General features: G+C 44.7%; 1 protein-coding gene across 18 annotated transcripts in view; it reads right to left on the reverse strand.

Annotated features, from left to right (window-relative positions):
- Nucleotides 1-23045, reverse strand: part of LDLRAD4 (low density lipoprotein receptor class A domain containing 4) — a 386066-nt gene that overhangs the window by 246696 nt on the left and 116325 nt on the right. Inside the window, exons 1-2 of one of the 18 annotated variants that reach the window (XM_038526022.1) lie at nucleotides 18795-18843; nucleotides 16558-16707 (exon numbers count right to left, since the gene is read on the reverse strand). The exons of 13 other annotated variants lie outside the window; for them this stretch is intronic. The gene's annotated coding sequence lies outside the window, so the exon portion shown is untranslated. Of the gene's footprint in view, nucleotides 1-552; nucleotides 635-10807; nucleotides 10891-16557; nucleotides 16708-18794; nucleotides 18857-23045 lie in introns of those variants that run through there. 4 more of the 18 variants (XM_038526015.1, XM_038526011.1, XM_038526017.1 and 1 more) reach the window with 4 other exon arrangements.

A 23045-nucleotide genomic window follows, 5' to 3' on the forward strand; every position in this document is an offset into this window, starting at 1 on the left:
GGGTGATGGGCACTGAGGGGGGCACTTGACAGGATAAGCACTGGGTGTTATTCTGTATGTTGGCAAACTGAACTCCAATAAAATAATATACAAATTTAAAAAAGAAAATATACATATGTAAATATAGAAGACTAACATCAAAAAGCATGTTATTCTATATGTTGGCAAATTGAACACCAATAAAAAATAAATTTATAAAAACTAAATAAATAAATAAATAAATAAATAAATAAATAAATAAATAAATAAAATGGGGGGAAAAAAAGCATGGAGCTGTTTACCTAGGCTGACTGGATGGAAGAAATTACAGAGATGATGGAGGGTGAGGGGGGCGGGTGCTGAGAGAGGCTCCCCCTAAACGAACTAGTGCAGTCGGGAGCTCTGCAATACCCCTTGGCACTGACACGGCCGCTCAGCCTGCGGGGCGGCACTCCGAGAGGTAAGCATGGCTTTGTGGCCGAACGGCCTGGGCTTAGAAGCACAGTTGTGCTGAGCAGCCTACCACACACCACAAGCAGGTCATACAACCTCTGTAAGCCTCAGTCTACTCACCTGTCAAATGGGGCATTAACTGAACCATAAGGCAGCAGTGTTGACTAAGTGGGGAAATAGATGAAATCCATGTGCATGGCACCAGAAAATCTAAATGGCCCTCAAAACAAAAAAAAAAAAAAAAAAAAGAAAAAAGAAAAAAAAAGGTTAAGGCAGTAATGGAAAGCAAGGAAGAAAGGTAGGGTGGGGGTGATAGTGCCCTTGGGAAAGGGTTGTCTAACCCTTGGGAAATGTATTAAAGGTGAGGTCAGTTGACCAGGCTGTAAGAAAGTTAAAAAAAAAAAAAGGGGGGGGGGGAGTGAGAAAAACAGAGCACCTCAATGGGAGCCACTCAACCCCACTGTTGGCTGAACATTCGGAGGGGTAGAATCTAGGGCTGTTTCGTTAGAAATCAATATTCTCATATTCAAATACCTAAATAGGCCAGCCTCGGTACATTCCACGTCTTCCTGACCCCAGGCCGTTTCCCTATCTGTCCCGGAGAACCCGCCCTGCCCCTGTCGGCCTGGCCCCCCCTCACCTCGCTAGACCCTCATCCCTATCCCCACGTGCACAGCCAGTCGATATTCCCTGCCCACCCACTAACCATAAGGATTCCCCGCATCAGAGAAATCGCTCTTGTTGAAATGACTCATCACTTCCTTTAAATAAAAACACGTTATTATGTTCAATGAAACCATACAAGAAATAATAGCTGAAGAGGACGTTTAAATAATGTACACCAACACCTAAAAATGGCTTCTTGGCAAAAAAAGGAAATGATTGGCATTGCAAGGGTATTTTAAGAGCTCCATCTTTTCCCCTCCTTCTCCACCTCCCTCCCCCCTCGGAGGAGTCAGGCTACATTCAGAGCCACAGGGGCCCAGCGAGGTAAACTTGGGCAAAGGGGGGCTTTATAGGGAGGGTGAGGCTGCCATTGAAATTTAAAAGCCGTCTAGCTACTCGACTACCATCCTTTCCCTTCAGGTTCCCATGGAAACAGACCTCAGATCGCCAAAAACAGGGTAAAGATAGCACCATGCCCAGTCTTCCTGCAATCTGTTGCCATGGGAACTGGATGAGGAGGGACTGGAGGCTGGTAGCTAGAGGACTGCAGATCCCCATTCCATCAGCTGGAGGTACAAAGGGCGCCAGCACACCGGCCACCACCGCCCACCCGCAGGCCGGAGAGCCACGTCCACGCGGGTAGAGTCTCAGGGAGAGGGAGGCTCACAGCGAGCGAGTGAGGCTGTGACACCAGCAGCGGCTGCGAGCCTCCAGACACCCACTTAGTAAGAGGCTCACCTCCTCGGATGAGCATCCCTTCATCGACCAGAGCTGCTACGCTTCAGACCAGCGGTTCCCACATCTGGCTGGGCAGCAGGCTCAACACCAGAGCCAGTGAGTCAGTATCTCAGAGGCCGGGACCAGGACTCTCTAGTTCTTAATCAGCTCCTAAAGGGGATTCTGCGGCTTGGCCATTCTGGGAGACCAATAATCTAAAGAGTTTTTTTTTTTTTAAGATTTATTTACTTATGATAGACATAGAGAGAGAGAGAGGCAGAGACACAGGAGGAGGGAGAAGCAGGCTCCGTGTAGGGAGCCCGACGTGGGACTCGATCCCGGGTCTCCAGGATCACGCCCTGGGCCGAAGGCAGGCGCCAAACCGCTGCACCACCCAGGGATCCCTTGGGAGACCAATAATCTAGACCAGAGCTTCCCAAAGTGCAAACAGGATGGTGTTAGGGGCTGAAGAGGAATCAAGTCATGCTTTATATTTATATTTATGTTTATATTTATATTTATATGACCATCCCTCCACCCCATTTCCCTTGCCTCCAGGGACAATCCAGCACGGATACAAAGGTAGCGGTCAAAATTTATGTATAATCATCAGGGGACCCATGATTGTCTTTCCAAATCTGATTTCTCTACAAAAGTCTAAAGCAAATTCTACATAATTGAGGATCAAGCTAGTGGTGGAAAGTGTATGAGATGCTTAGAATACTTACAAACGGAGATGTATGATCGAAGGAGACTAAAACTCCGCATGACATTTTAAAAGAAATAAGAGATCATTTTGAAAAACTCTACAATTATATGGAAATAATAACTCAGCTAGCCTTAAAATTCCTAGTCCAGGGGCACCTGGGGGGGCTCAGTGGTTGGGCACCTGCCTTTGCCTCAGGGCACAATCTGGGGTCCTGGGATCGAGTCCTGCATCAGGCTCCCCATGGGGAACCTGCTTCTCCCTCCGCCTGTGTCTCTGCCTCTCTCTGTGTCTCTCATGGACAAATAAAATTCTTAAAAAAATAATAAAATAAAATAAAATAAAATAAAATAAAATATGAAATTACAATGTACAGAGTAAGAGCAGTTTCCACATTTCAGTTAAAAGCATGCAGAGCAGAGCAATACAAAAGTAATGTCGATATCTAGACTAAACTACAAAATAATCTTACACCACATAAAATTCCAGTGTGTTATTCAAAAGCAAGTCACTGATTTTCTATTTTAAGAAATCTCCATTTTTGCCTATGTATAAAAAGGGAGCTATTTCAGTTTGTTTCATTAGATACATTTTGTATTTCGTTCTTCAAAAAGCATAATATACACTAATCCTTGGAAACTAAAATATGAACAAAGAATTTGTAAATCATTGAATTATGTTACAAGTTACCTGAAAAACAATTTCCTTTTTTTAAAAATTTTATTTATTCATTCATGAGAGACACACAGAGAGAGAGGCAGAGACACAGGCAGAGGGAGGAGCAGGCTCTGTGCAGGGAGCCCGACGCGGGACTCGATCCCAGGACCCGAGGTCACGCCCTGGGCTGAAGGCAGTGCTAAACCGCTGAGCCACCTGGGCTGCCCGAAAAACAATTTCCTGATTTAAAAAATGTAAATGGGAAAGAATCAATTCTCTGATTAGTCAGCACACACAGGCAACCAAGAAAGCTCAGCATTTGCACCGTCCTGTACGTCCTGCAGGCAGCCAAAGACAACTTCGCACATACAGTCTGGGATACATTTTCGTTCCAACAAGGCAAAAATATATGTGTATTTATTTATACATGCGTATATAATGTCACACACAAACTTTAAAAAAAGCCACGAGTTCGTTTGAGACTTAGTTGCTTTTTAGGTTCCCAAAGCACAGGAAGCCAGAGTGCTACAACTGCTGTGATGAGAAAATAAAGTCAAGATGAGGGATTTCTGCATTGGCTTAAACGATAACAAACACACACAAAAAGTAGCAAACTAAAGGGCTGCAGCAGAGGATGCCAAAGCAGTGTGAGCTGTTAAGTGCTCCATTAAAAAAAAAAAAAAAAAAAAAGTTAAGATTAATTGGGAATAAACACAGAGTTGTGCTTACGCCCAGCTCCACTGAGGTCTGCTAGTCTGTGAGACCCTCGCCCGAGAATCAGCGGCCGATGTTTATCGTGCACCTGTATCTGTTCACTTTGAAGTTTACATGAAAAAGCAACTGGAGCGGGGCCAGCAAACCTACACTACAAGGCCAGACGGTGCATGGCTTTGCAAGACGTACGGCCTCTGCCCCTATTCCTCGCGTCTGTCATTATAGCGTGAAAGCAGCTGCCATGAACACATAAACGAGTAAATGTAACGTGTTCCAATAAAACTTTATCTGTACAAACAAGTGCTAGCCAGGGGGTGGCCTGTGACCCACAATCCAGCAACCACTGGACTAGACTGTAAATTCGTCATTGTGAAGGGAATGGCTTCATCAGCGTCCTCTCCGTAGCTTCGGGTGGGGAAGGAGAAAAAAGGCTCCAGGATGTGCCTCATATCAGTTTTCCAGTCACCCCCCAGGAATGCCCTGGACTCGCAGCACCAAATGCTCCAACGTTTCCCTTAACATACAATAATTATTTGTTGTGAGCCGTTTGTGTTCTCTGCATCTCGCCTTCCGCCGTCTTGCATTTATCCTGTTTTCTTCACTACATGCTAATAGTCCCAAGGGCAAGACTTCTTAATTGGCACTTTCTCTCAGAATTTAGCTTAATGATCAGCAAAAGATACTGCAAACAAATCCTTCCCCGTCTTCTCAAAGGACACGCAAAAATACAGTTAAACAGGAAGAAAAGACACTTCCATCTTTTGTGTTCACCACCAGTGTGGCTGTGGTAGGGAGGACAATCTTCAGGTCTACCCCACAAAGGCCAAGTGCATTAGGACTTCCTGGGGGCTAGGGCTGACCTCACCCAATAGTGTCCCCGGATATTGCACACGGAAATATCTACTAAATTCAAAAGTATGATGAACTGTATGGTGAACTAAGCTAATTTCCTTTCTTTTTTTAGATTTATTTATGTATTTATTAGAGAGAGAGAGAGAGAAAGAAAGAGGCAGAGACACAGAGGGAGAAGCAGGCTCCATGCAGGGAGCCCGACGTGGGACTCGATCCCGGGTCTCCAGGATCAGGCCCCGGGCCGAAGGTGGCGCTAAACCACTGAGCCACCCGGGGCTGCCCCTAAGCTAATTTCTTACACTCGCGCAGAACTGTGGAATTCGGAAACAGGAAAAGCTTTTTAGATATTGTCATCCAGTCCAATTCACCGTCCCATATACACAGAAATTATGGCTCAGATATCATGAGAAGTTAGTTATTCAGAGCTGGGCGTAGAACGGAATATAAAATTGAGCTAAATTTCATGTACTTTTAAACATAGTGAAGTTCCTGATGTTTTAGGGAATTCTGTAACAGATCTTCCCTCAAATAAAAACATATGCATTAGTAAAAAGAGGTTTATTCCCTGATTGAGCAGCTCCTTGAATCAGAGTTCTTGCAGACTCAGTCTACCTAGTAGAAGGTGCCCCCGTCATTACTCACGGTGTTTATCTGGGAGATCGTGACAGGCCACAGCAACACAGCAGAGATGACATAAAATTGTGGCTTGGGGAATATAAAAAATAGTGAAAGGGAATAAAGGGGAAAGGAGAAAAAAATGAGTGGGAAATATCAGAAAGGGAGACAGAACATGAGAGACTCCTAACTCTGGGAAACGAACTAGGGGTGGTGGAAGGGGAGGAGGGCGGGGGGTGGGGGTGACTGGGTGATGGGTACTGAGGGGGGTACTTGACGGGATGAGCACTGGGTGTTATGCTAGATGTTGGCGAATTGAACACCAATAAAAAATAAATTTATAAAAATAAAAAAGTTGTGGCTGAGGATCCAGCAGCAGGGTATGGAAGGCCAAGCCTCTGGGGACAGCCCCAATCTTAGAGCACAGGAGACCTCATCCTCTTCACACACCTGCATCCTCAATCTCAGTTTCTCCATAGACTGTTCTCATAGAGCATCAAAAGAAGAGGAACATAGGGAGGACACTAGCCCTTTATCTGATGTGTCATTTGCCAATATCTTCTCCCATCTGTAGGGTGTCTTGTAGTTTTGTTGACAGTATCTTTTGCTGTGCAGAAGCTTTTAATCTTGATGAAGTCCCAATAGTTCATTTTTGCTTTTGTTTCTCTTGCCTTCGTGGATGTAACTTGCAAGAAATTGCTGTGGCCGAGTTCAAAAAGGGTGTTGCCTGTGTTCTCCTCTAGGGTTTTGATGAACTCAAGATGGATGAAAGATCTTAATGTGAGACAAGATTCCATCCCCCCTGGTTTAAATACGAGGCAGGAGACATGCGAGGGGAGGCCCTCCAGCTCTGGGAGTCCCCTCGGTACTTAGGAGAAGCCTGTCCTCTGAGAGCAAGACATTCGAGGACCGGAGATTTATCTACAGGACATGAAGCTCACTTTCCGTATTTGCAGGGGGGTAAGTCCGAGCATTTATCGAAGGTCTGCGGGCACAGGTGCAGCTCTGGAAAATGCCAGTCCCGTGGGGCTGCCTTTCCGCTGGGCGTGCTCCGGTGGCTCCCGCTGCTGCAGGGTGCAGCTCAGGCTCAGCGGCCCCCGTGGCCTGCTGCGGTCCAGCTGCGCCTCCTCCCCTCGCGCCCATCGCCCCCCAGCTCCTGTGCGAGCCCCACACTGCAGCCGTCCCGACAAGCCCAGCGGAGGCCGCGGCCAGCCCGCGCCTGGAGCGCCCTAGCGGCGTCCCCCCCACGCACACACACACCCACCTGCGACTCTCGCCTCTGGGGCTTCCTGCCACACGCAGCCCTTCTTCAAGCACCTGTTATCCCAGCATATTTTTCACTTTTCAGTCACTACCAGGCTGAGTGGCTTCCTGTGGGCAATAAATGCGTATCACTCTGGCTCCCAACACAGGGCTCCCGACGTAAGTGCTCCACAGATACTTAACTGAACGGAAGAAGACAAAATACCCTTAGAAGAACGGTGAGCAGCCGTTGATCCTCCGCTCACATGCGCCCTGTTGACGCGAGCCCAGCATCGGCGTCTGGCTAACATGCGTCGTCCCACAGCTGGCCTTGGCCGTCCCGTTCCTCTTGGTGTCTAGTCCACGGCTGGACGCACACAGCCGACAGCTTCCTCTGGCAAAATCATTCAGGGCATAAGACGTTTCCTCCCTCTGCAGCCGCCCACACTGCCTGGACAGAAAGTCCCAACACCAACAGCAGGGTGACCAGAGGACGGAACAGGTGGCAACGAAGGCCAAAGGCTCCCGAGAGAAGGGCTTGGAGCTGACAAGGGCCGTTACAATAACAGGCAAACGCGGCTTCGTGACGTATGGAAACCGTATTCAAGCTATGTAGTCACACACGCTATCTGTTGTATGTTCTGCGTCACGTCTTACACACGCGGAGCCCAGGCAGGAGGACGCGGGACGGAGACGGGTGCAGAAACAGACACGGAGACAGAACACAGCCGCCGGCAATGATGAATGAGCACACGGCGCCGAGGCGCGGAAGCCACACGTACGAGGTTCACCTCAGCCGGACGACAGATTCCCGCGAAAATCCAACGGATGACCAGCTCTGCTAGTGAAGTTTCAATGAATAAAAGAAACAGCAGCAATTACGACGAAGCCATAGTGGGAAAGAAACAGCAAGGCCAACGGCAACCCCGTGCCTGGTAGGCTCCTGGAGACAATGCAGCGCGATCCACGCACCTCGAGCACCAGAGCATTGTCTCCCCGCGAGCCGCGTCGCAGAGACTCATCCGTCGATGAGCAGCGCAGGTCACTCACCTGCGCGAGCCGCTGGCCGGAGGCGGAGTGGGCCTGCTTCGAAGGGGAGGACGGCGGGGCTCCTCCTCCTTGCCCTTGGAGCTGGAGAAGTTCTGAGCCAGCAAGTCAGCCTCATCTTGTCATGTGGGCAAGCCCCCCTTTCCGGCCCGTCCGCACCCACAGGGGACGTCCTCTCTGTTCCTTTTTATGGACACGGGTGATATCACAATCCAGACAGACACGAAGGACCCGGAGCTGCCCCGCTTGTTGCCACTGCAAATCCACGGCACGGGTGAAAGCCCGTTGGTGTCTTTGATCCGACTTGTAAACTTGCCAGAGCCTGGAAACAAGGCCTCTGCTGCAGTAGATCTGCCCTTGGAGACCCTACGCCCTCCTCCCTGTATCAGCCTCCCAGCTTCCAGAAATCGAAGTATTTCACATGAAAAGCAGCAGGGGATTATGGAAGATGGCACGTGGCTATGAAGCCACTTGGTGCACCGCCAGCCAGCAACAGGACAGCAGAGCTGAGGGCACGTCCGAGCCTCGCCCTGACCCCACTGAGCCTGAATGCCCTCCCCAGGCCCCCTCTGTTCGCGGCACTCCGGGCCGCCCGCCTACCTGCCACCTGAGTGAGGCGCCCCCGAGAGAGGCACAGGGTAGGAAGCTGCGTGTCTTCGCACCCCTGTCCCCCGCGATTAGTGTGGGCAGCTACCTGCGGCTCCCTGCCATGGGCCCCCCGAGTCACGGGACTCCGGGCGTCAGACGGTTCATCCTAGACAAGACCCCATGGTCGCTTTTGAATCCTGATACGTATTTCAAGTGGCATTTCAAACGAAAGACCGAGGAGTGCATCTATGTCCTCATGCTGTAATAGTGCATCCCGTCCGTTATAAGGCCGCTCCGTCCCCCACAGTCAAGTAACTTGACCCGTTCCTCCTTCACACACAGGTAAGACCGGGGTCAGCTAAGGCCAAAGGCTTCGCTGAAGGCTGCGAAGTAAAACCGTGACAAACTCTGACTTCCAGGAGCTCCTCCCAGGGGAAGGCCAGCCTCTCTGGGCCGGACCCACTTGGCTCCTCCAGAAAAGCAGGGCCAGGGCTGCAGCACCCCCAGCCACCCCCAGCCACCCCCAGCACAAAGGAATAAGGCCCTGGGGCAGGGGTGAGGGCCTCTCCTGTCCTCAGGAGATGCTCCGTGAGACCCTGTCCACCCAGGAGCTACGCAGGTACATCCAGCACCGGATTAAAAACAGCAAACAAGAAATATCACAAAACAAAGAAAAGCCAAACACTTTGTCCTCCACTTCTCCCAATCAGAAAGGATGAAAACATAAGTGGGACAGAAAAACTACCATAAAAGAAAGTCCTAGCGCTTTGCTAAATGAACAAATTCAAGTTTTTAAAGGGAAAAGGAAATAAGTAAGTTAAATAAAGAAAACTGGATGGACACATAGGAGATTGTGCTTGGCTGGTGAGGAGCTTGGAGACGATTCAGTTCCCTAAGGCCTGGGCCCCCGTCACCACCACCGCGCCCCCCACGACCTTGCACAGCTTCTCTAGTCTCACGTTTCCTCACGGGTAAAGGGAGAGATTGAACCAGAACCCTAGCAGACCCCCTTTCCATCCCAAAAGGTATGAAAGAAGAGATTTGTGAAGAACACGAACTAAACCGCTTATCAATATTTTCCAGAAGGTTCAAACAGGTCCTTGGCCAGGAGGACCTTCCAAAACTGAAGGTGCTCCTAAGCAAGCCGGCCCCAAACCACCTAAGAGAAAGTGGCTACAGAAATCATATAAATGGAGTGAATCAGGAAACTGCCATAGAAGCATCTAGAAGAGCACCTGGCACACATCTACCTGGACAGATGGATGGGACGGAGGGAGCACAGAGGGATGACAGGTGAAAAAAAAATCATAGCTGTTTTATAAGAAAAAACTGCTTTATACCTATGTTTTTAATATTTGCTCAATTTAGATAGGATTTATAAAGTTAAATTCTGATGCAAACCGGGCAGTTAGTAACTACAGCTCCTTAAACACGGAGGGGCCACAGCCGAGGGGCGCCCAGGCCGGGGCAACAGCCACCCCCGTGGCCAGAACTGCCTCATGCAGCCTCCCACTCCACTGCGTGCCAGACATCAGGTCCTCACCCTCTCCTGGTCCTCTCTTACGCGTCTGGCTCTCCTCTCTCTTTTATTCTTTTTTTTAATTTTTATAAATTTATTTTTGATTGCAGTTCAATTTGCCAACATACAGCATAACACCCAGTGCTCATCCCATCAAGGGCCCCCCTCAGTGCCCGTCACCCAGTCACCCCCACCCCCGCCCTCCTCCCCTTCCAACCCCCTAGTTCGTTTCCCAGATTAGGAGTCTCTCATGTTCCGTCTCCCTTTCTGATATTTCCCACTCATTTTCTCTCCTTTCCCCTTTATTCCCTACCTCTCTCTTTCTTTTGTTGCTTCTTCCTCCTCCACCCATCCCCTAGGTGTTGGTGTCCCCAAGTCCCAGTGTCAGGCCCCTCATCTTTTCCCACTGGAAGCTCATCTGCACAACCACCTATGAACGGCAACTTCAGCTCAGAAAACTTTTCCTGAGCTCCAGACCCATTCCCTAGATAGTCTCACTTGCATATCCCCCAGATATACCCAATTTTAAGGCATCGAAAACAAACAAAAAAAGCTGTTTCTTCTCTTTTTATGCTCCCTGACTTAGAAGGTGCAGCCATCCCCAAACCATCATGCTTCTGACCCACATGCTTGTGGCCACCCATGTACCAACAGCCCCACGCTGTCCCCTCCGTCCCCACTGCCACTGCCATGGCTATGCTTCTATGAAACCCCTCTCTTCAGGGCTCTCCTGGGTGGGAGCTGACCGGTGCCCCGATACCTATGGTGTGACCCGGAATCCATGAGTGTGAGTGAGAGTCCTCTAGAGTCTGACGTGTCCAGCTATGCACCTGCCCTCTACCCAAGTCCCACAATCAGCCGCACTGGGCCTGCTGCCTCCTCAACCCCCCGGGCTCCTTCCCGTCCCAAGGAATGGCCCACCCAACTCTGACCCGAGACTCCTTTCAAGCCCTCCCAGCCTGTTAGTCCCTGTGTGTCTGGGGGAGTCCTCCTTGAGCTTCATGTGCACTCCTCTGCCTGACCCACTGCCTCCCGCCAGCTGTCCACACCACCTGACGCCCAGCCTTTTCACGCTGTCACAGGCCACTGGTCTCTCCCGCCCACACAGTGATTCTCAGACCCTGCATGGATCAAAACCATCTGGGGAGTTTACTTAAAACTAAGATTCCAAGTTCTATCACAGGTTGTAATTCACTGGGGCTGGAGCGGGTCATAATGCATTCCTCCACATAGCCAAAGGACTTTCCTATGGACGGCGCGTAGGGTTACGGTGCGTGGTTCTCATGATCACAACTAGGACTACCGAGCGAAAAATGTGGCTTCTACTCATTGACAGGAAATAAATTTAAATAATTTAGAGCCATGCGAAACTGCAGTGGGCTGGTTTACGAGGCAGGAGGCTCCCTATCGCTGCAGCTGTTGGAGAAAGGCTGAACGACCACATGTCAAGGCTGCTGAAGAGGGATTCATCCATCAGACAGCCAAGAAATGTCCTCCACTTCTGAATGATTTTATAAAAACAGTAATTGTGTGTGGGTTAACCCCTGTTGCATCTCATTCAGAGATCTGTTGCCAACAGTGACCTCAGGGACACACCCTAGAAGGACCAGTGGTTCTCTCAGACATCTACCATAAGGACTGGTCATGACCCAGACTCCCAGAGAAGCAACTTACAGAGGAGTCAACACCAGGATTCACCAATTTTGCCTTAAAAATGGGACTTGAGTGGGGGTGATTGGGTGACGGGCACTGAGGGGGGCACTTGACGGGATGAGCACTGGGTGTTATTCTGTATGTTGGCAAATTGAACACCAATAAAAAATAAATTTAAATTTTAAAAAAATGGGACTTGAATCTCAAGTATTCTTGCTACTTGAAGCAAGGAGCTATAAAGGTTTTGTTTTGTTGTTGTTTTAATTTTTTTTTAAGGAGAGATTAAACGAAAGAATTCAGATGTTAAAGATCAAACAAGCCTCATATTTATTTTTTCTCATGTTGAAGTTTACAATATCAAATACATATATTACAGACCCTGATCTCTAAGAGCTTATTCTGTAAAATGGTCAATCCAGGGATAGAGAAATACCAATCTTCAAAAATCAAATATTTAATTTTAGCTGAACATCCAACAAGCCTGCTTTTTCCATAGAAGGACCTGTGAATCGTTCCATTAACTATCTTTAGGGAGACAGTGTAAGAAAGACACTACGCTGCGGATTATTCTCTCCTTTCATTTAAAAGTAACCAGGGTCTCTTGCAGAACATTCATCAACTTGGAGATAAACACCCAATTCACTGTGAGTTCAGAACTTATAGGAGCAGATACCTACTCTGAATTTCAAATAACCAGTAAATCCTCCTGGTCAAAAAAAAAAAAAAATCATAAAACCCAGCCAGGAAATCTTTGTTACCTGAGACAGGCAGCCCTTTGAATGGAAGGACTTCAATCTAAATGGGTTTTTTACAGGAAGTATATTTCAGAATCAAATGAATTTATTCTTATGACATTTCCCCATGTCTAGATACAAACGGGGTATTATCAGAAAAGGAAACGGCCAGTGGAGAGTTTTCATATGCACAGGCTGTCTTCGGAGTGACACTGTGGAATCTTTCTTATGAGCAAAAAAAAAAAAAAAAAAAGTTTGAGCCCTGGGTGTTATTCTATATGTTGGCAAATTGAACACCAAAAAAAAACAAAAACAAAAAAAAACAAAAAAAAAAGTGGAGAAGGTTTTAAGAATTCCATCACTCTCTACAGAGTGGTAGAGAGTACCACAAATATTGAAAATTAGTATTTCTGTAACAGGGACCACAGAAGTAAAAGCAGCCTGACTTTGTGCTAGTATTATCTAATTTCCCACGGCCCAGCTTCTGTTCCGTGGCGTTAATGAAGACGTGTGAGAGAAATACATGTGAGGGAAACTACGTTTTCCATGTAGGAGAAGACAGCACCCCATTTAGTTAAGAGATTTTTCTATTTTAGCAACTCCTAGAGCCAACACTCACGGTGGAGAGCAGTGACCTGATGCTGGAGCACCAGCAGGGCTACCACGCAGGAGACCTTTCCAAGGACAGACAGACAGACACCTGTCTTCCAGGGGGACGAAGGTCACAAAACCATACTAGAGTTTCCTTCATGACTCCTATCTACGTTCATCTGTCTCCTCCTACATGCTCCACATCCACGTCCGCATCACATCATGAGCAGCTTTTCTCTTGTTTTTAACAGTGAGTAACTCATTCATAAGATTGTTAGAATTAAACACTTAGAGGGCACAGAAGAACATTGAAATGCTGTAAATCAGCAAACACGAAACTGAAGCCCAAGATGGTTATCAATCATGTTTTTTTTTTTAATTTTATGGATCTTATGAGACTTTGAAATCTTGGGGGGGGGCCTCACTGGCCAGAAAGAGGATGCCCCTCCCAGATCTAGAAAATTCCTGGAGATACTAAATGACGTGTCTGGGAGCAAGCCTTTGATATGCAAATCAGCCAATCCAGAGCCCATACTCTGAACCGGCCCCTCCATCTTCTACCCTTCAGGAGGCAATATTCCTGGGCCCTAATCATCCCAAGGCCCAGGACTAGACCACGAAGATGAGCAGTTTTTCTAATTACCTGTACTAGACACCACACACCATTTCCTTCACTAACTGCTCTGAGGGTACATCCTGGATCTCCAGTCAGACCATAAGCTGCGGATGCGGATGCGGATGCGGATGTGCAAGGACACTGCCCTATACACCCTGCATCTACTCCCTCAGAGCACATCACACACTCCAAACACAGCAGGTGCTCTATCAAATGCAGGGCTGCATAATACCTGCCTCCAGGCTTACCTGCTCCCTTCCTTTCCTTCTACAGGAAGGAACTACTGACAGACTCGTCCAGACGTAATTCTTTTCGAAGTATCACTGGCTTTAGTTACGCAGGAAAAGGAGAACAAAGCTCTTCCCCTGAGGATTTTTTTTATTGTTATTTTTTTCCCCGAGGATATTTTTTAATAATAAATTTATTTTTTATTGGTGTTCAATTTGCCAACATACAGAATAACACCCAGTGCTCATCCCGTCAAGTGCCCTCCTAAGTGCCTGTCACCCAGTCACCTAGTCACCCCCACCCACCTCCCCTTCCACCACCCCTAGTTCCTTTCCCAGAGTTAGGAGTCTCTCATGTTCTGTCTCCCTTTCTGATATTTCCTACCCATTTCTTCTCCCTTCCCCTCTATTCCCTTTCACTATTATTTATATTCCCCAAATGAATGAGACCATATAATGTTTGTCCTTCTCTGATTGATGAGGATTTTTAAATTGACTTGGTATTTGTATAACATGTGACCCTACACACAAAAAACCCAAATAATACGTCTCGTTAAAGAATATTTCTTAAAAAAAAATGGAATAATGTTCATGGTGGGAAAGAATGGAAAGTATAGGTAAGTAATTTTAAAAATTAACACTTACAACCCCATCACCAGAACAAACCAATGTTAGTATCTTGGTATATATCCTACAGACTAAATATGTGTGTATATTTTTTTAACAAAAAATAATATCATGCCACAGAGATTATTGTAGAATATTTTTATTTAATGTATGTTAAAACTCATTCTTTGTTATTCTTTGGAATATTTATTTGAAAACAATCCTCTAAAATTTATTTAAAAAAAAAACTCACCTTCACTCATTGCTGATAAAAGGATCAGGTCTAAAAGAGTCAGCAAAGAACCTCCACAGTACACGGAATTATTTAGAAACTTTTAATACTGACAGGCATCGCAAAAAGGAAAGTGTCAAATCATATTACGATTCCACCTAAAGGAGTACTCTAATGCTGTTAATCTGGCAATTAAATGTTGCACATTTTTTAAAATGAGAATTAGAATTATAAAGACTTAAGGTATCTATGAGACTCCAACCAATATTTATTTTTAATATATAATATTATTAAATATATTTATATTTATTTATTATATTATAATATTATTTATTTCTGCATGTAAGTCACAATTTTACTTTCATATATTATTTATTATATTTATACTTATATTATAATAATATAATATTTTTATTATAGTACTGCTCCTGACACTACATATTTTATTGTAGAAATGAGAACTACTATTATCATTGTCAGCTGTCAAAATACTTCCTAAAAGCCTAGGTCACAAGCCAACACTAACTCAAAGACAACATGGTAGTTAAAAATGCAAAACTGTTCTCAGAGCTCACTCCTAGACCCTCTGACATGATGCGTAGCAGGTTTTATTCTGTTTAGACAGACTCTTTTCAGTGTGGAATAATTAAACCACACAAGCACACTTGAGAAATCTGCATTTTAATTTCTACTATCATTTTCCTTTGGTGCAGTCAATCCTAAAGATTTTCATTAAGGGAAGCGACTCACAGCCTGCCCATCCACCCCCTTTCTCCATTCTTATTTCTCAAGCCTTTCTGCCAGTTGATGTTTTTGTGATTAACCTGATAACAGCACATAGAATTGCTTAGAAACATGATTAGTTTTTCCCAAAAAATGAGTCGGGTCCTCATATCTCAAGCAAAGAAAGGAAAAAATTGTAGTTTTCCAATTAAGCCCTTCTCAGAAGGCATGCAGTCAACAAGCCCACATCCAGTGATCCACAGATTCCTCGTGTAATTTTCATAATGGAAGTCGGAAGGAACCTTCTGGCCTTTAACATGAATAAATACTAAATCTCACTCAAGGATAATTTATGATGTTTATCATCTTCGCCTTCCCCTTTTCATTTCTATTAAATTGGTTTCCATACTGTTAGATCTATCAAAGCTGCTTTCTGCTACTTTCACCTTTTTAATTTTCTACTTGTTTTACTCAGTTTGTCCTCCAAGACATGTCTCTATTTCTGCTATGGTCCAGCACATGGACGCATACCCGAGGCAAGGGAACCGGGATCTGAAGGTCATAGGGCTGTACCCGACCGGAGCGACGTTTCATGATCAGATGGCGAGGCCACACGGGCTCTGCGGTATCCCCAATAGCTGCTCCAGATCATGCCTGGATCTTCAACGTGTCAGCTCCCCGCTACCCGCAAACTTACCGGCATATTCCGAAGGTCCTCACTATAGGGTTTATTCAGACTGCAAAAGACTCTGCTTGATAAGGTCGCTAGGACACTGTACTGACACAAATATATGAAAGTAAAATTGTGACTCGCATGCAGAAAAAACAAGAAAGGTTCCACTACAAGCTACGTGAATAGCACAAGTGACGCTGAGAGGGCCTACGTAAGCTAGCACAGCACGCGCCTCGCCGGCCCAACAGCAACGTCCATGTACAAGGCAATGCAACTGTGGCAAATTCTAAAAGCCAGCTCTTTGCTCTTAGCACCTCTACTTACCCTGTATTCCAAATATACATCCTTGCCCATCCACCTCCTCTGTGGATGACAATCCAAGTTCATGCTCCTCTTACCCATGAAACCACTGCACGTCAACATGTGCCAACTGCATCAAAGCCAGCTGCTGACAGGAATGGGACCAGGCATGCCTGGCTCTGCCGTCACCCTGCTCTCATTGACCGGGGGCAAACCCCCCCACGTGGGACAACAGTGCGCAGCTGACATCATGCCAGGAGACGCCTGTACTGAGCAACACGCAGCTCATCATTTCTCATCAAACAGGCCCTTCTCCATTCTGTCAGTGTGGCCTTCACTCCAGTGATAATATCTGACCCGGATGAGGTAGTGATGATACCATCCAGACAACCCATGAGATGACATGCACGATGGACCAATGCGAGAACTCATGTGGCGAGAACTCACGTGGAGAGGCCCAGAACAGTGATGTTCTAATCTCCCGGCAGATGAGGCAATGCCAGTCGGGCTCAGGGCCATGGTGATGTTGGCTGTCCTGCCTGTAGGGTGTGCTTGGAGCCACAGAACAGCCCCCAACATAAAGTGCAAAAAGAATTCCTTAGAATTTAAGGAAAGACGTATGCACTTGGCTCAAGCCTGCTATCCCTCCCCTACTGGAATTCATTCCTGGAGAAGCTGGCAGGCTGTGGACACTAAAGTGACAAAACAATGGTAACTTAGATGCAGAGGCACATTTTTAGCAAATAACTCCCTGAGGCCACCATCACCTTGATGAGCAATTGAGCTCCTTTCACAGGGGGCTGCTTGGGACCCATAATCTTAAACATGTGCTACTATCTCCACACCCCCTCCCCATAAGCCAGTAACTACAAACCACGTTCAACGTCCAGATATTTGGTGCAAACCTTCTTCTTCTGAAAGGCAAATATTTTTTTAATTTTTTAAGATTGATTGATTGATTATTTATTTGTTTACTTATTTGGCGGGGGGTGTGGAGACAGAGGGAGAGGGAAAGAAACCCTCAAGCAGACTCCCCACTGAGCACAGAACTCAACGTGGGGTTCAATCCCAGGACCCTGAGATCATGTCCTGAGCCAAAACCAAGAGTTGGACACTTCACTGACTGACCCACCAGGGCACCCCTGAAAGGCAATTCTTAATGCAAAATTTGGTGGGGTTGCTACATTCATCTCCCATTCATCTGCCACTTCCTCTTGGGGAAAGGGGACTAAATTCAGTGGAGAGAGAAGATGGGACAAAAAATACCAGAAATTCTCACTGGGGCCAGGAATGGACACTTTCATATGCCCTCTCACTTGTATTATGAAAAAGCAGCCCGTGCCAGTCTTTCTCGTTTTACTGTTTCCACTTCTGAGAGGCCTTGTATGAGAAGGAGTCCAACTGCCCTACCTCCCAGTGTACTTTTTACCTTTTGAGTAATGCTACTATAGAATTTCTTGACCCAAGCTATCTTTGTAAATAAATTTAAACAGCCAGTACATCTAAGGCCAGAAATTGGAAAGTCCACATTATATGTACTTATGTTCTTTTCACAGCTATGCATGCTCATTTTTTAAGTATTACCTGGAAATTCCATGACTTAAAATTGCAGACATCTTTTGTCAGACTTATTTATCTGCGTACGGATATCTATAGTGGAGGCCCAAGGTCTAACAGGATAAAACACAGGATAGCATGGAACTACACAGAATTACCACTGACAAATATTGATAATTGTCCTTGCTGGGTACACTGTAATGCTGCATATCTCTTCACTTGTATTTATCTTGCTGTATCTCCAATCAAATTACAACCTTCCTGAGAGCAGAGAACACATTTTTCTGAGAAGAGAAGCTCTACAGAATATTTATTCTTGATCTGACCCTAAAAAAAACCTGCTTCCAAAGTGGCTCAGAAATGGGATTTTTTTTTTCTCCACTGATAACGAGAGAAATCAGGAAAGTGGAAAGCCTGCTTGGGTAAGGAGAGCCTGGCTCGGTTCTTGGGGTGGAGGGCACACCTCATTTATCACTCAAGAGAGCCGCCATTGTCAAGACTTCCTACAGTGTGAAGCTTAAGTCTTTGATTCCATGGCCCACCCACAACTCACATTCTCTATGCTCCATCAGAAACTGCAAACACATTGGTCTCACTGATTCCAAAGGCCAACAACAGTCAGGAAAAAAAAGCTAATCAATTTCCAACTGTGCCGTAGCCATATGCCTGTTGGGTGAAAGGAAATCTCTGAAATACACACGTCAATCTCAAGAATAGTGTCATTTGAGGGTGAACGGGTTGGAAGAATCTGTACCCTCTGCAGTTGTTGTGGTTGGCTTGCACCAAGATGTGTTTAATGTAGCTGGCATCCGAACGTTTAAGTCTTTGGGATAATATTTCTGATGAAGTACCGCCATTCATATCATTCATCCTCTATGTGACTATAGTATCAACGTAAACGGGCAATGTCTCCTTGCTAGGTGTCCACCAGAGACAACTCCTGGAAAATTAAATTCTCTAAACGGAGTTCACAATCATGTTTATCTGCCATAAAAAAAATATTCCTTCCTTGCTATTATTACATACTCAACAGAAAAGCAGAGTATTCGAGTTAGCAGATAACCATATGACTTTGCTTGTATGCTGGCTTAAATAACTGTAAAGACAGGGAATCTTGAGGTACCCACCTGGCTCAGTCAGTAGAGCATGTAGCTCTTGATCTTGGAGTTGTGAGTTCAAGCCTCATGTTGGATGTAGAGATTACTTAAAATCTTAAAAAAGAAAAAAAAAAAAGACAGGAAAGCTCATTACTTGAGAAGTCCATCCCACTGTTGAACAGAGAAGCCACCTTCCAACAGCGGGGCAGAACTTTGCTTCCCTATACCTTGTACTCACAGGCCTCAGAATGATAATCTCAAGCAATGCTAAAATTCCACTTCTTCCTTCACCATGGAGCCACTCCATTTATTTAAAGCCCTGCGTCTTATAAATATGAGTTCTTTCCATCCTTGGGATCCTCAATTTACTTCTCATGTGACATGGTATCCAAATTTTTTAGTGTGTCATTGTCCATACTTTAGCATGAAACCTAAAACTGAACACAGATGTGGCCTGACCAATGTGGGTTTCCATGGCGAAATCACAGGCACTGATTAGACACTAGGCTTCCACGAATGCAGCATGAAAATCCAATGGTGGGGTTTTGTTTTCAGCTGCCTCAAATTCTTAATATACATCATAGTTTCTAGTTTTACTGTGTTCTGTTTTACTACTAACCTTTTCACTTTCCCATCCTAAAATTATGTAACTCAGTTTCTGAACCAAAATACAGTGCGAACCTGCATTTTCATCCACATCGAATTGCATCATATTGGTATCATTTTTTCTGCCTATCAATGTCTTTCTGAATTATGACCCTTTTATAATATATATTTACTGTTTCCATATGGAAATATAAACCATCTGTCTTAGTCTATTCAAGCTGCTGTAACAAAAATACTATAAACTGGGTGACTTATAAACACTTATTTCTCACAGTTCTGAAGGCTGAGACTACTGTGCTGGCAGATTCAGTGTCTGGTGTCTGGTGAGAGCACACTTCTTCACAAATAGCCATGCTCCTACTGTAACCCCCCATAGTAGAAGGGGTGAGCTAACTCTCTGCTGGCTCCTCTTCAAGGGCAAAAATTCCATTCAGAGGGGCTTGGCCCTCATACCTAATAACCTCCTAACCACCTCCCTCGGGCCTCACTTTCTAACACTATAACCTTGGAGCTAGGATTTCAACATATGATTTTAGGGGGACAACAAACATTCAGACCTTAGCATCATTTTTCAAAACTTCAATTACTGAAAAACTCTAAAGAGGACAGGGATAGGATATCCCTTCCTCTGTAATAAACTTTTTAGTAATCATAATTGGTGGTTACAGTCTTAGTATTTTTCTTCTAACTTTGCTGTATCTGTCAAATGAGATAAATCAAAGGAATAAAGCACAAGATACTCTAATTCCATCATTCCTCATGTCCTTTAGAACTGGGATTCTCAGTATAAAAGAAAGATAATGTAATACAGAAAAGGTTAGATAAAACCCCACTAATCCTGAAATGCTAAATTTGAATTGAATATATTACAATAAATTCAAAAGATCTTTTTTTATCTTGCACTTGTATATATGCCTAGCTCTATTCACTGAAAAGACCTAAAAACAATAACCTAGTATCAGTGAGCATCCCTACTTAGATTATGTTCTTAAAATGCAACTTCCCATTTAAAGAAGCCAAGCCTTTTTGAAAAAATAGCTGGTTCCAGGTCTAGTGCAGAAAATGTACAAGATGAGCATGGAATCTCTTGTCATACCAGATAGTAAGAAAGTCATCAAAGACTACTATGGTCATGTCAAAAGAACTCAGCAAAAAAACTGGAAGAGATTATCATTGGTCAAAGTTGGGGCCATTTTAATTTCAATAATAATAATTGTAATGCATTGAAACTCATTTGTTTAAATCCATAAGTGTAGGGTGCCTACAATGGCCTACCAATGGCCTGGGTGGTGCAATCAGTTGAGCATCCGACTCTTGTTTTCACCTCAGACTGTGATCCCATGGTTGTGAGATCGAGCCCCACGATCAGCTCCGTGCTGCATGCAGAGTCTGTTTGAGACTCTCTTTCCCTCTCCCCCTGCACTTCCCACGCTTTCACTCTCATTCTCGCTCTCTAAAATACATAACTCTTAAAAAAATAAAATAAATCCTTAAGTTCATAAATATATTTTAAAAACTAACAGTGACTTTAAAAATATGGTGGCTAAAAGGAACGTCAAGTATTTATATGAATTGTACCACTGGGTAACCAAATGGTAGAGAAGGGGAGGCATCAAAATGTTCCAGATAACAAGAAAATGTTCCAGATAACAAGAAAAAAGAAATGCTATTACAACATAACTAGTTTATAGCCTCCAATAAACTAACGGAGCTAGGAGCATAACACTTTAAAAAAGGTAGACATGCAAACATTATATGCCTTCTGATGAAAGAACACAAATCATCTTCTAAACCAAATACTGAATCTTCTGGATACAGTTACCATGCTACAGGAACTACGAAAGACAGAGAAACATGCTGAATTGCACTATGACTATGCAACTACCAAAATCCAAACTGAAGGAAACTATAGGTCAATAGATCCCAGATTTTTAACAAATAAAATTCAAGGAAAACAGGGATAAAGTGAGAACCTGTATATTAATAAGAAACTTAGAAGACTTATCAAGTACTTTTTTAAACACAGGGAAAGATTATAGATTCAACTTAGATGATTAAATCATAAAGAAATGCCAGTAAGTCATTATTAGGAAAGACAAGGTAGTAGTTACTTTTGGAAGGAAGAGAAAGATGAGATGGGAAAGGGGCACATATAGGGGCTTCTTGGGTGGGTGGAAAAGTTCTATTCTTGATATTAGTGATGGTTACAGGCTTATTCATCATAGAATAATTTACTGAACTATAAATTTTTATGTTTCTGCAATCTTGTTTTATCTTACAGTATACTAGAAATTAGAAGAGAAATTATTTTTAATTTTAAGTAAAATGCCTCTCCTCTTTTCTCTTCCTTTTATACTCCTGCATCTTTTCCACTTGATTTAGCATAAAACAGACAGCAAAAATGGACAATTAAAGTTTTTTTTATTCAATTAAATATGCTAAACTACCTTGAAACAATGCATTTACATCACCTGAATCTATTGCATACTTGGTTTATTGGCACCACACCCATCCTGAGCAGCTGTGGGTGCTGACTCCCAACAGCTTACAGACACCCCTTCTAAAGAAATTCTCCTTGGCTGAATGGGAGCCACCACCATTATGCCCAATGGCCCAATGGCCTACCCCATACCTCAGCACCTCTAGCCCTCAGGCAGCTACAGCCAGAGGGACTGATAATACAAAGCCCGACCCTACTCTTCCCTCAAAGTTAGACCAATTCATGCTGGGGAATCTCCAGAGGACGGTGCTGAAATAAGACTCTGGCTGAGACCACTTACTTGCTTAGCTCCTCCCTAAGGCCCAGTCCTGCTCTCCCCAGTCCCCTGTTCCTGAGAATATGTCCTCAAATAAATACTTGCAACTATATTGTTGTCTTACACTTTGCTTCTAGAAAACCAACTTAAGGGGCATCTGGGTGGCTCTTAAGCATCTGACTTCAGCTTAGGTCATGATATCAGGGTCCTGGGAGCCCTTCATTGGGCTCAGCAGGGTGTCTGCTTGTCCCCCCTCCCTCTGCATCTCTCCCCACTTGTGCTCTTTCTGTCTCTCAAATAAGTAAAATCTTTAAAAAGAAAGAATGAAACCAACTTAAGACTTGAAAATGAAGTGTCACTTTTGCAGTGAAAAAAACATTTTTTTATTGGAGTTCAATTTGCCAACATACAGCATAACACCCAGTGCTCATCCCATCAAGTGCCCCCCCTCAGTGCCCATCACCCAGTCACCATAAGAAAAATGAATTACTGATAGGTATAAGAGGTCTCTCTAAGTGATCATGAGTTAACATTTTGTTATTCTAGAAACACTAAATGCCACCAGCATGTCCCAACATCTTTTATTACTTAATGTGGATGAGCCACTAACTCCCTACAAACTCCCTAATAACTGGCCTCTAATATCAACTCTATAGGAAAGACAGAGCAAAGGATCCTAATTTCTCTTGCTAGCTGATTACTGGGACCTTCTATTAAACAACATCTCAAGAGTCATCCAAGTTACCCAAATGGAAAGATCAAGTTGACTTCTCACTATATCTCCAGATTCATCAAGTCTCCCAGTCTTCCTAAGTCTTAAGCACTGTATGGAGTGTACAATTTTAGATGAAAAGAATAGGTAAGGTCTGATTAAATGAAAACAGACAAACAAAAATCTTGACAATACAGACTAACTGGA

Source organism: Canis lupus, chromosome 1, assembly GCF_011100685.1.
Source record: "Canis lupus familiaris isolate Mischka breed German Shepherd chromosome 1, alternate assembly UU_Cfam_GSD_1.0, whole genome shotgun sequence".
Lineage (NCBI taxonomy): Eukaryota > Metazoa > Chordata > Mammalia > Carnivora > Canidae > Canis > Canis lupus.